The sequence below is a fragment of the Microcaecilia unicolor genome, chromosome 12 (genome assembly GCF_901765095.1).
Source record: "Microcaecilia unicolor chromosome 12, aMicUni1.1, whole genome shotgun sequence".
NCBI lineage: Eukaryota > Metazoa > Chordata > Amphibia > Gymnophiona > Siphonopidae > Microcaecilia > Microcaecilia unicolor.
In genome coordinates, this window is record NC_044042.1 from 22036815 (window position 1) to 22050137 (window position 13323).

The window sequence follows — 13323 nt, forward strand, 5'->3', positions numbered from 1 at the left end:
CTCTGGTTAACACAAAGGGGCCTCTTTTACCAAGCTGTGGCAAAAGGGGGCCTGTGCTGGCATTGGTGCACGTTTTTCACATGTGTCAAGACCCCCTTTTACCCGTAGCGGGTATAGTAACATAGTAACATAGTAGATGACGGCAGAAAAAGACCTGCATGGTCCATCCAGTCTGCCCAACAAGATAAATTCATATGTGCTACTTTTTATTTGTACCTGTCCTCTTCAGGGCACAGACCGTATAAGTCTGCCCAGCACTATCTCCGCCTCCCAACCACCAGCCCTGCCTCCCACCACCGGCTCTGGCACAGACCGTATAAGTCTGCCCAGCACTATCCCCGCCTGTCAACTACCAGTCCCGCCTCCCACCACCAGCTCTAGCACAGACCGTATAAGTCGGCCCAGCACTATCCCCGCCCCTCAACTACCAGTCCCGCCTCCCACCACCAGCTCTAGCACAGACTGTATAAGTCGGCCCAGCACTATCTCCGCCTCCCAACCACTAGCCCTGCCTCCCACCACCGGCTCTGCCACCTAAACTCAGCTAAGCTCCCAAGGGTAAAAGGGAAGTCTCTCTTTCCTTGAGGAAATGGCCATGCAGCAAGTAAAGCACTTGCCGTGCGGCCATTTCAAGGGGGGGGGGGAGCCCTTACCGCCGCCCATTGAGGTGGCGGTAAGGGCTCCTGCACTAACCCAGTACTAACCAGGCACCCAAATTTGTGCACACAGTTTTTGGCTTCTTTTACAGAATTAGGGGAAAAATGTATGGGAGCAGACTTACAGATTTCAATATGTACTTTGGAAGAAAGGTGGGAGAGGGGAAGCTATACTAGAGACTTTTAAATATCTCTATGGTCAATGCACAGGAGTTAGACCTCTCTCAACTGAAAAAAAAGTTCTGGAATGAGGAGATATAGGATGAAACTGAAAAGGGATAGACTCAGGAGTAATCTATCTATCTACTGATTTCTTATATATTGGAACGAAATGTTGGAACTCTATTCCCAGTTCTGTTAGATCTCATCCTGATTACCTGCAGTTCCGAAAACGATTGAAGTCCCATTTCTTTCAAACTCATTTCAAAATCCATCCCACTAGTCCTGACAACAATTAAATAGCTGACAATTCCATTTTTATGGTCCCTCAATGCCCCTCTTCATTCACAAAATTAACAATTCTCTTACACATCCTTCAATATTTTCAATACTCTGAAATTCTTAGCCAACATAAAATGTTATTTCGTTAGTATTTTATTACAGTGTATCTTTAATACAATCTGTAAGCCACATTGAACTCGAAACATTTCCGGGATAATGTGGGATATAAATGTCATAATAATAATAATCTATTTCTTTATGGAAAGGGTGATGGATGCATGGAACCGCCTCCCAGAGAAGGGGGTGGAAACAAAGACGGTATCTGAATTAAAGGGGGCATGGGATGAGTAGAGACCACCTAATTCTAGAAACTTGCATACCCAGTTTTATCTGTTAGTGTGCAAAGTTGATTTCTCAAGTTACAGAATATTGTCAGTTGTGTGCATAGCTTAATTTAATAATTGGATGCTAATTGCTGTTAACCAATTGTTGGTGCTAATTGGCATTAATTAGCAGTTATGCATGTAACTGCCCTAAGTTGGTATTCTATAAACTGTGTGCGGAAAATACAAAGTAGGAAAAAGAGAGGGTCTAAAAATGCAGACAAACACAACACAGAAAAAAAAGCAAAAAAGGGCCTTCAGGAATGGAACAACCAAGAGTCCTTTAATCAAAAGACCCAACACAGGCTGTATTTCAGCACTGATGCGCCTGCGTCGGGGGTCAAACTGAGATAGACTCTCTTAAACTGAACTATACATTGACTACTGAAGACGCGTTTGATTGAGACGCATTTTTTTATTTCTTCTTGATAGCATCTAAGTTATTATATTTACACTTCAGTTTGAGAGAGTGTCGGCATGAGTGCCGAAACATGGCCCATGTCGGGTCTTTGGATTAAAGGACTCTTGATTGTTCCATTCCTGAAGGCTGTTTTCTGCTTTTTTTTTCTGTTGCGTAAAATACAAAGCATGTAATGGCAAGGGTGCATGGATCTAGGAGGGGTGCCCAGCACTCGCAGCGGTTACAGAATATTAGCTTTTACGCACCTAACTGCCTACATTTAGGTTTGATCAATCTATTTTGAGGGACCATCTCTTCCTGATGTGGGGACTTAAATGTAACAATCATTCAATACTGTCCCAACTATCACAATACTTATCATATACACAGTCCAGACACAGATAACTTATAAATCTTCACATTGACTTAATTTCTTTCCTAACGGGGATCTTCAGAGTAACTGACAGCATAACCATTTGGGAACAACATCCCATATATTCATGGCGCTGTACAAATCTTCATTGATCTACTCGTGGCTGTCAAATAATTTTTCTTTATAGTTTTTTTCTTCTTTTTCTTATATAAAACTAATCCTTAAAGATCACACTCTGAAAACATTAGCTTATTGCTATAACTTTTGAGATGCATAATGAGGCTACTTAACTTTGGCAGCGATTTTTCAACCAGGTCAAACCTCCGCCGACATGGCCAGGTTTCGTAGTCCTTCAGGGAAGAGGTTTGCATCTCATAGTATACTCCTGCATTTGTCAAAAATTGGCCGCAACCTCACTCTCGAGAGCCAAGTAAAAATCGTAATAAAGAAAATGTTTTACTCAATGTGGAAACTCAAACGAATAAAACCTTGCTTCCTGAGGGATACCTTTCGTAAACTAATACAATCAATGGCCCTAAGTCATGCAGATTACTGCAATGGAATCTATGCGGGATGTAAAGAACAGCTCACACAAAAAAAACTCCAGACCGCCCAAAATACAGCAGCCAGACTGATATATGGTAAAACACGATTCGAAAGCGCTAAACCCCTTCAAGAAAAGCTGCACTGGCTCCCAATCAAAGAACGGATCATCTTCAAAATCTGCACTTTAGTCCATAAAATCATTTACGGCATAGTCCCAGGATACATGGCGAACCTCATAGATCTACCAACCAGAAACAGACTCAGATCAGCACGAGCATAACTAAACCTACATTACCCAAACTGTAAAGGGCTAAAATACAAAACAACTTATGCATCCAGCTTCTCCTACATACTGTAAGTGCACAACTATGAAATGGACTCCTGTATGCAGTGAAAACAATACATGACCACCTAAACTTCAGGAAATCATTGAAAGCCCACCTCTTCAAAAAAGCTTATCCCACCGATCCAACATAAATCCCCACACCCAGCAGCACAATATAATCAAAGATCGGACTGGACAATTTACTTCCTCTTCCCCCTCGACCCCATGACGCCTGATATACTTCTACCTCATGTGACCACAACACAATCTTGTATTTGTTATCAACCATAATGGCAAACGCCTTTATGATACTTTGAGGGGCATAATCGAACGAAAACATCTATCTCCATGGGCGTTTATCTCCAAGAACGGGTCCGTGAAGGGGCGGACCGAACCGTATTTTCGCAAAAAAAAGACGTCCATGTTTTATTCGACAATTTGTGAGCTGGGCGTTTTCGTTATTCAGCGATAATGGAAAATGAAAGCGCCCAGCTCAAAAATGAATAAATGCAAGGCATTTGTTCGTGGGAGGGGCCAGGAGTCGTAGTGCACTGGTCCCCCTCACATGCCAGGACACCAACCGGGCACCCTAGGGGGCACTTTTACAAAAAAAAAAAAAAAGGTCAAAGAGCTCCCAGGTGCATAGCACCCTTCCCTTGTGTGTTGAGCCCCCCAAATCCCCCTCAAAACCCACTGCCCACAAGTCTACACCATTACTATAGCCCTAAGGGGTGAAGGGGGGCACCTACATGTGGGTACAGTGGGTTTGGGGGGCGGTTTGGAGGGCTCCCATTTACCAGCACAAGTGTAACAGGTGGGGGTGGGGATGGGCCTGGGTCCACCTGCCTGAAGTCCACTGCACCCCCTAACAACTGCTCCAGGGACCTGCATACTGCTGCCAGGGAGGTGGGTATGACATTTGATAGTGAAAATAAAAAGTTGTGAAACATCATTTTTTTGTGGTGGGAGGGGGTTAGTGACCACTGGGGGAGTCAGGGGAGGTCATCCCCGATTCCCTCCAATGGTCATCTGGTCATTTAGAGCACTTTTTTGGGACCTGTTCGTGTGAAAAAAGGGTCCAACAAAAGTGTCCTAAATGTTCGCTAAAAGCGCCTTTATTTTTTCGATTATCGCCCTAATGCGTACATCTCGGCCGATAACCACGCCCCAGTTCCACCTTCGCCACACCTCTGACACGCCCCCATCAACTTTGTCCGCATCTGCGATGGAGTGCAGTTGAAAATGTCCAAAATCGGCTTTCGATTATACCGATTTATTCGTTTTTGTGAGATAAACGTCTATCTCCCAATTTGGGTCGAAATCTAGGCGTTTTTCTCTTTCAATTATAAGGTGGATAGTAAGCCACATTGAGCCTGCAAATAGGTGGGGAAATGTGGGGTATAAATGTAACAAATAAATATGAATAGACACTGGGAGTTACTGGAGTATAGTGACAGTCCACAGACCAGGAGATAGAACGGAGTATTTGGGGGCTGAGAGGAGAAGCAGAAGCTGACTTAGGGAAAGGAACGCTAGAAACACAATCCTCTTCCGATATACGTTTTTAAATAATTGGCTAATTTGGTTTATGATTTTATCTTGCCCTAGATGGACTAAGTGCAGCACGTGGAAAACTAGAGCAACTGCTCAAACCCTGCTGCTATTCTAGAAGCCACTCTTTAAGGGGTCTTTAACGAAGTGGCGGTAATCCCAACATGGGCTTACCACTCACTAATCCAGAACTACCACCGGCCTACAGCAGCAGCCCAGCAGTAGTTCCCACCCCCAGCATGCGCCACTTCCGGCGCTACTAAACTTTTTTTTGGTAGCACCGGTGTTTACCCGGCGGTAATCGGGTTAGCATAGGAGCCCTTACTCCCCACCTCAATGGGTAATGGTAAGTGCTCCCCCTGAAATGCAGTGGCGTAGCCACAGGTGGGCCTGGGTGAGCTAGGGCCCACCCACTTAGGGCTCAGGCCCACCCAACAGTAGCACACATTTAGCGGTAGCTGGTGGGGATCCCAAGCTCCGCCAGCTGAAGACTTACCCCCTGATGGTAATGAAAATGCTACTCTCCACGATACCGGCACCTGCATATGCTCAGTTTTCAGACTGCCAAGGTGGAAAGAAGCGTTTTTTCCACCAGCTGAGATATTTTTTTGGTGGGGGGGGGGGGGGGGGGGGGGGGAGGGGGAGAACACTTGGTGCTCACCTTGCCTAGGCCCACCCAAAATCTGTTGTCTGGTTACACCCCTGCTGAAATGGCCACACAGCAAGTGATTCACTTGCTGCTTGGCCATTTCTTTTTTTAAAAAGACAGCCTTTTTACCCACTGCGGTAAAAGGGGGCCTCAGTGTGCACCAAAAACACGTGATGATGCCAGCACAGGCCCCCTTTTACCGCAGCTTGGTAAAAGGACCCCTAAGTTAGGTGTGGTTAAGTACATAAGTAATGCCATACTGGGAAAAGACCAAAGGTCCATCCAGCCCAGCATCCTGTCCCCGACAGCGGCCAATCCAGGCCAGGTAAGTTTCCCAAACGTACAAACATTCTATACATGTTATTCCTGGAATTGTGGATTTTTCCCAAGTCCACTTAGTAGTGGTTTATGGACTTGTCCTTTAGGAAACCGTCTAACCCCTTTTTAAACTCTGCCAAGCTAACCGCCTTCACCCCGTTCTCCGGCAATGAACTCCAGAGTTTAATTACGCATTGGGTGAAGAAAGATTTTCTCCGATTTGTTTTAAATTTACTACACTGTAATTTCATCGCATGCCCCCTAGTCCTAGTATTTTTGGAAAGCGCGAACAGACGCTTCACATCCACCTGTTCCACTCCACTCATTATTTTATATACCTCTATCATGTCTCCCCTCAGCCGTCTCTTCTCCAGAATATCACTTACACCGGGGAACTGGGCCTAACTTTAGGCGCAGCCGTTTGCACCAACTGAAATGTGGTGTAAATATTTGTGCCTATATTAGGCGTGTATCCCTGTAATTCTATAACAATGCACATTCATTTTAAGGAATGCCCCTGTTTTGCCCATTACCCATCCATTTCTGCACCCTCATTTTCAAATTGTGTGTAAAATTTAGGCGCAGGCCCAGGGCCTAAATAAAGTTCAATTAAATTTAACTAATGCCTATAACTACTTGTTAAAAAGCCAATTATTGGTGCTAATTAGCTTGTTATTTAATTAAATTGCATGTGCAAATTTGCACACACAATTTTTATTTCTCTCTGCTGTGCTTCTCAATTTGACCACCAGGGGGCTGCAAGAGCCAATGTTTTTTTTCAAAGTAGGTAGCGAACTGATGAAATGAGGGCCAGAAATTCACAGCAACTCTGCACTGCACGTTCAGCAAATGAATGTAATATTGTTGACAGTTTAACAAAATCATTGACTCACCTCTACCCCATTTTAGTCTTTTTCCCTCTTCTAAACTTTTAAAGGTTTTTTTTGTTTTGTTTTTTACTCTCTCCATTAGAAATTTGAGTGCAAGGAAAATTGTATTTTGCGTATCATCATCTGTATTTGTAACACCTGTTCGTGGGAAACTGACTGCAAGTTGTAATCCAGACCAGAATGGGACTATAGGGCTCATTTTCAAAGCACTTAGACTTGCAAAGTTCCATAGGTTACTAATGTAACTTTGTAAGTCTAGTTGCTTTGAAACAGTGGCGTAGCCACAGGTGGGCTTGGGTGGGCCAGGGCCCACCCATTTATGGCTCAGGCCCACCCAACAGTAGCACATGTTTAGTGGTAACTGGTGGCAATGCCAAGCTCCGCCAGCTGAAGATTTTCCCCTGATGGTAACGAAAACGCTACACTCCATGACACCGGCACCTGCGCATGCTCAGTTTTCAGTGCATTCCTGCTGCCAAGGTGTAAAGAAGCATTTTCCCACCAGCTGAGATAATTTTTTTATTTTATTTTTTATTTTTTTGGCCAGGGGGTGGGGGGGGGGGGGTAGAACACTTGGTGCCCACCCAATTCTTGCCTAGGCCCACCCAAAATCTGTTGTCTGGCTATGCCCCTGCTTTGAAAATACAAGTGATGCATTAGCATCAGTTTTAAATATGCCACTTTTTCTGATGAAGGTTTATCCTCCCAGTTTGGTCAGAGGCCAAAACGTTGCGTGTTAACTGGCAAAACATGCCTCTACCCTTACAGTTTAATACATAATTTTCATGCCCACACAGCTGAATGATGTTTCTTGAGTTTTATGTGAAACTCACCCCCCTATGACTCAGGGATGATACCTAAGACAAGGAGTAAATTAGCACATATAGGGCTGCACATGATAAGGCACAAACTTGAACCTCCCCCGCCCCTTCCCATAAATATCCACAATTGTGCCTCTTTCCACAACAGACGCTCAAAAGGAGTCCCTTCCCACTGCAAATAGACAAATGGAGTCCCACCCTGTCCTAAACACACAAACCTTGAGCCCCTTCCCACCACAAACACACAAGCTTTGATTTCCCTTCCTAGGACATTTACACAAAACCTGACACCTCCCACACACTTTTGTAAGAAAAAACATTCTTTATCCAAAGGCAAAAAAGATAATACATAGTAACATAGTAACATAGTAGATGACGGCAGAAAAAGACCTGCACGGTCCATCTAGTCTGCCCACGATAAACTCATATGTGTATACCTTATCTTGATTTGTACCTGTCTTTTTCAGGGCACAGACCGTATAAGTCTGTGCAGCAGTATTTCCCGCCTCCAAACCACCAGTCCCGCCTCCCATCACCGGCTCCGGCACAGACCCAGTATAAGTCTGCCCTCCCCATCCTAGCCTCTCAACCACCAACCCCTCTTCCCCCCGCCACCCAATTTCAGCTAAGCTTCTGTGGATCCATTCCTTCTGCACAGGATTCCTTTATGCCTGTCCCACGCATGCTTGAATTCTGTTACCGTTTTTATCTCCACCACCTCCCACGGGAGGGCATTCCAAGCGTTCACCACCCTCTCCGTGAAGAAATACTTCCTGACATCTTTCCTGAGTCTGCCCCCCTTCAATCTCATTTCATGTCCTCTCGTTCTACCGCCTTCCCATCTCCGGAAAAGATTCGTTTGCGGATTAATACCTTTCAAATATTTGAACGTCTGTATCATATCACCCCTGTTCCTCCTTTCCTCCAGGGTATACATGTTCAGGTCAGCAAGTCTCTCTTCATACGTCTTGGAACGCAACTTCCATACCATCCTCGTAGCTTTTCTTTGCACCGCTTCCATTTTTTTTTTAACATCCTTCGCAAGGTACGGCCTCCAAAACTGAACACAATACGCCAGGTGGGGCCTCACCAACGTCTTATACAGGGGCATTAAAACCTCCTTTCTTTTACTGCACCCGGGGGGCGTTTCAAGATGGCGGCACGCCGCAAACTCGGATGAGACCTTTAGACGACGGCAGCGAAATAAATCTTTTTCTACTTTACCATTATGCCGCACACGAAGCGCAAAGGAGCGGTTAAGACTGGACCCTCGGCGGTCAGGACCTCCTCCCCTTCGCAGCCGTCAATCGAAAGGTTCACCGTGAGGACTCCAGAAGTTATTACCGGGAGCCGCCCTGCAGTCTCGTTGCTGGGAGAGCTACGAGACTTGGGGCTTGATGTTACTCTTTCGCCCCGGGAGCCCAACATACCGCCTGTGCCCGAAGGTCCTCCCTCTCCTATTGGGATCCCAGAAACGGAAGTCGTCGAAGGGGTTTCCCAAGCAAGAGGTCAGGAAGGGAGTTTAACCGACGGAGGCTTGAAGCCGGTAGGCTATCAAGCTTACAGAGTTTCTCTGATTAAACCTCAGACGGTAACTTTAGAGAGCATATGGGATGCTCTCCAACAACTTGATACCAAACTTACTGACTCAACGGAAGGTATGGCAGCACTTGTGAGTACTGTTGACAATCTTTCTAAGTCTATAGAAACAATTAAAACTGACTCTAAAACCCAAATGGTTCAGTTTAAAACTGAAGTGGAAAAGATTCAAGGAACTTCTATCATGTTAATAAAGGATAATGCTGCTATACATAGGAAGCTTGAACAACTGGAGAATTATAATCGTAGATTAAATTTGCGATTTCTAAATTTTCCACAAGCTGCTGGGATTTCTCCTTTAGAAGCTTTTAAAAAATATTTGATAGAGGTCTTGAAATATTCCCCAGAACATATTCCTCCATTTAATCGAATTTATTATATTCCACAAAAGAAGAAAAGTGAACCAGGAATGGACATAGAGTCACAAAAAAAAAAAAAATGGACAAAACTTGAACCTAATGGAACTTTTAGAGTGCTCATTAAATGAGGATTCTGGAAGAAATACTTTAATTGTTTCCTTTATCTTTGAACAAGATTTGGAAGCAGTCAAAAGACTATTCTTTAGACATATACAGTCCCTATTTTGTGGGGCGAAAATATGGATGTACTCCGATGTTGCCAAGCATACACAGGAAAGAAGAAGGGCATTTCTAGCAATTAGAAAGGAGGCCCTAGAAATAGGAGCCTCCTTTTATTTGAACTATCCCTGTAGATGTGTGATAAAATATCTAGGGCTTAAATATATCTTCTTCAATCCTGAACATTTGAAAGCATTTATAGATTTTAAAAAAATATGTCAGTAACTTGGTATCTGATATTGGGCTGATTTAAGTTGATGTCTGGATAGGCGTGTTAAGCTATATATATGTTTAATTTGTGTTATGTGGTTTTCCTTTCCTTCTAGAAGAATTGCTTAAACTACCCCCCTCTTTATATTGTGGTCTAAAGAAGATTATATACAAAAAAATTTTGGTTGTATCTATCTGCATTACTTATGCCTATCTGTATTTCTTTACAAGTGTTATCACTTGAAATGTAAGTTTTAAAAAGCAAATAAAAAAAAAATAAAAAAAAAAACCTCCTTTCTTCTGCTGGTCACACCTCTCTCTATACAGCCTAGCAACCTTCTCGCTACGGCCACCGCCTTGTTTCATCGCCTTCAGGTCCTCAGATACTATCACCCCAAGATCCCTCTCCCCGTCCGTGCCTATCAGTCTCTCCCCACCTAACACATACGTCTCCCTTGGATTTCTACTCCCTAAGTGCATCACTTTGCATTTCTTCGCATTGAATTTTAATGAAATAGGTAGTTGTAAGAAACACATTTTATTCAGAAGAAAACTAAAATTTTTAGAAAGCTTTCCTTTTCTTACTCCCACTGTTTGAATCGAAGTAAGGGAAAGTATTGATATGAAGGTCAATACGACCCCATTGCAGATGTCAGGTTGGATAGCTGATGAGTGGATCTTCATCAGAGGCCCATACTGGTATATGTAAACCATGAATACAGCACAAAGAGCAGATCTCCATCAGAACCTCACACAGGTGTTGCACTGATATACATCAAGTATGAAATATAGTACAGACAACTACAGAACTGGATCTTCATCAGAACTGTAGATATGCATCACAATGGTGCAGATCAAGCGAATGGATCTTAATCAGAACCTTAGGTACAGGGCCAGCCCAACCATTAAGCAAGACTAGGTGGTTGTCCAGGGTGACAGCTGCAATCAAAGCAAAGCAATAGTCCTGAGAGCCAGAAAAACTCAAGGAACCATCAGCTTGGATTTTTAGGCACAAGGAGAACGGAAATTTCCAAATAGTTTACCCAGGTTAATGGCTTGTGGAAATTGCCCTCATTAGGTATATGCTAATTATAGCTTAATAATGAAAAACATAGGGTCACAAATTTGTGCTTGTGCCCAATTTGTGCATGCAATTTAATTGGTTAACGAGCTAATTGGTGCTAATTGGTCCCTAACAACCAATTATTGGTGTTAATTGGCAAAAAATTGGATTTACTAGTTATCTTGCTGAGTGCCATTCTATAAAGATGTGCGTGTAAATCCTTTAGCGTGCAATTGGGAAAGGGTGTGGCCACGGGAGGGGCATGAGCGGGTCCAGGGCATTCATTAGGGATCTGCGCCTAACTTACATGCCAGGATTTACACCAGCTTTCAGTTGGTGTAAATGATCATGGCTAAAAGTTGGGTGCATATCTCAGAGGTATTCGCAATTCTATAATGACACCCAACTCGGCACACCATTTATAGAATAGTGCTGAGCGCAGTTTTTGTTTGGCGCCATTTATAGAACCCCCCCCCCCCCACATAGGGCTAGATTATATGGTGCCTAATAAATCAGCGCTGAAACCCCCCTCCCTCCCACTTAAGTGGTATTCTATAAGCCACACCTAAAATTCAGGGCGGTTTATGTAATTAACGCTTAAGCGAAGAGGTCACGTGTAAATTTAGGTGCCCCCATTTGCACTAATGAAAATGTGCTGCTAAGACCCTTGCCTAAATCTATGCACAGAGCACTGTTATTCTACAATTATGCACGCAATTCAAAACTACGCCCACTCTCTGTCCCAAAATGCCCATGACCCTCCCATTTCTGTGCCCCTTTTTCAGGCAATGCGAAAATTTTAGGCATGAATTCTTCTACCTTTACGTGCACAAGTCCCAATTAAATCTAATTAGTGTCAATAATTGCTTGTTAAAAAGCCAATTATTGGCACTAATTGGCTCATTATTGTATTAAATTGCGCTCACAAATTGGGGCCACACCTAAATTTGCATGTGCAATTTTTGGCAACCTTTATAGAATCAGGGGGATAAGGTCCAATTATTGAGGTGATCATGATTATTAAATTTATCAAAACCTCCAGGGGCGGGGGTGAAGTGCCTAGCAGCCTTGAAGTTAATTTGGGGGGGAGCAAGGCTGAAGATTCATGCAGGGCATCTGATCACACTATCATGTATCTAATGTCTATGGCTTTAACACTATCATGTATTTCACCATCATGTACCCAAAACTTCTGCAAAACCAAATGTACATTCTTTTCTATTTCCAGTATCCACGATGAATTGTAAGCCACATTGAGCCTGCAAAAAGGTGGGATAATGTGGGATACAAATGTAATAATAATAATAATAATACCCTTGAACCAGCCTTGCACAGGTACAGATCAAACATAGATAAAGCCCAGGTAGCAGACAGCTCTTTATCAGAACCCTAGGTATGCATTACAATGACACTGACTAAGCATAGACAGTATATGGCAGCTGAGGCACCCTGGCCCCTCCCCAGCACCCCTATCCACAAAATAACAAAGAACACTCTACACATGGGTTTAAAAAAATAACAACAACTTGATTGCAGTTATTGATTACACATTCTTTAGCAGATCATATTAGTATTGTACCCAATACTCTTAATATTTTAGAGAAGTTCCTCCAGCCCACAAAGCTGTTTGGCACTCATGGGCATTACCCCTGGATGCCCCATCCTCCAGCAAGGGGTCCAATCCTGGTGTAATTGTTTCCACTGCATCACATGTCCAAATTAATGCCAGCAGTACCTTTTTGCCCAGGCTTGAGTACTCCAGCCACTCCCAAAGCTATAGCAAAAGCATAACCCTAATACTGAGTTAAGGGTGGATGGGTGGGTGGGTGAGGGTTCAAATGCTGTGCTGCCCTGTCAGTGACATGGCTGCCCAAAGCACTCTGGGGGCTTTAAACCCTTGCCCTGATGCACTGCCCTCCCAGCAGGGGCCAGGTTGTGACAAGAAAAGTTTCTCTGCCCTGACCCAGACCAGCCACTGGCAACTGCCCACCAGGGATCTCCAGACCTCCCTGATCCTGTGGGGGCGATCGTTGGGGGGGGACCGCCAGACCTCCAGTCCCCTGTCGTTTGGGGGGTCTTTGGGTTTGCTTTATTGGGGGGAATGGGGGCCTGCTAGCATGCAAATGTATGCTGGACAGGGCTCACCATTCCTCCCCAATGGTCTGCAAACCCTAACGCCAGCTCGGAGCTGGCGTAGGGTTTGCCACAGCCAGCGACCCAATCTTTGGCGCACTGGCCGCTGATCATTGGGGATGAATATGTTTAGCCCTGTTTTGCATGCATTTGCATGCTAGTTGCGTTCAGAGCCCTCGAGCGCATTGTTTCACGCGCTCGAAGGCTCTGATCATGGGGCGGTAGCAAATGCCGGCGCTAGTATGGCACTAACAGCCTCTAGTACCGGTGTTTGCTTCTGATCATCCCCCTGTCAGTTAAGTTTTTAGTATAATTGCTTTATTCTCCTTGGGATCAAACATCATTCACAGACCCCTGAGGTGCAGGCATTTATTGCCGAAACAGGGA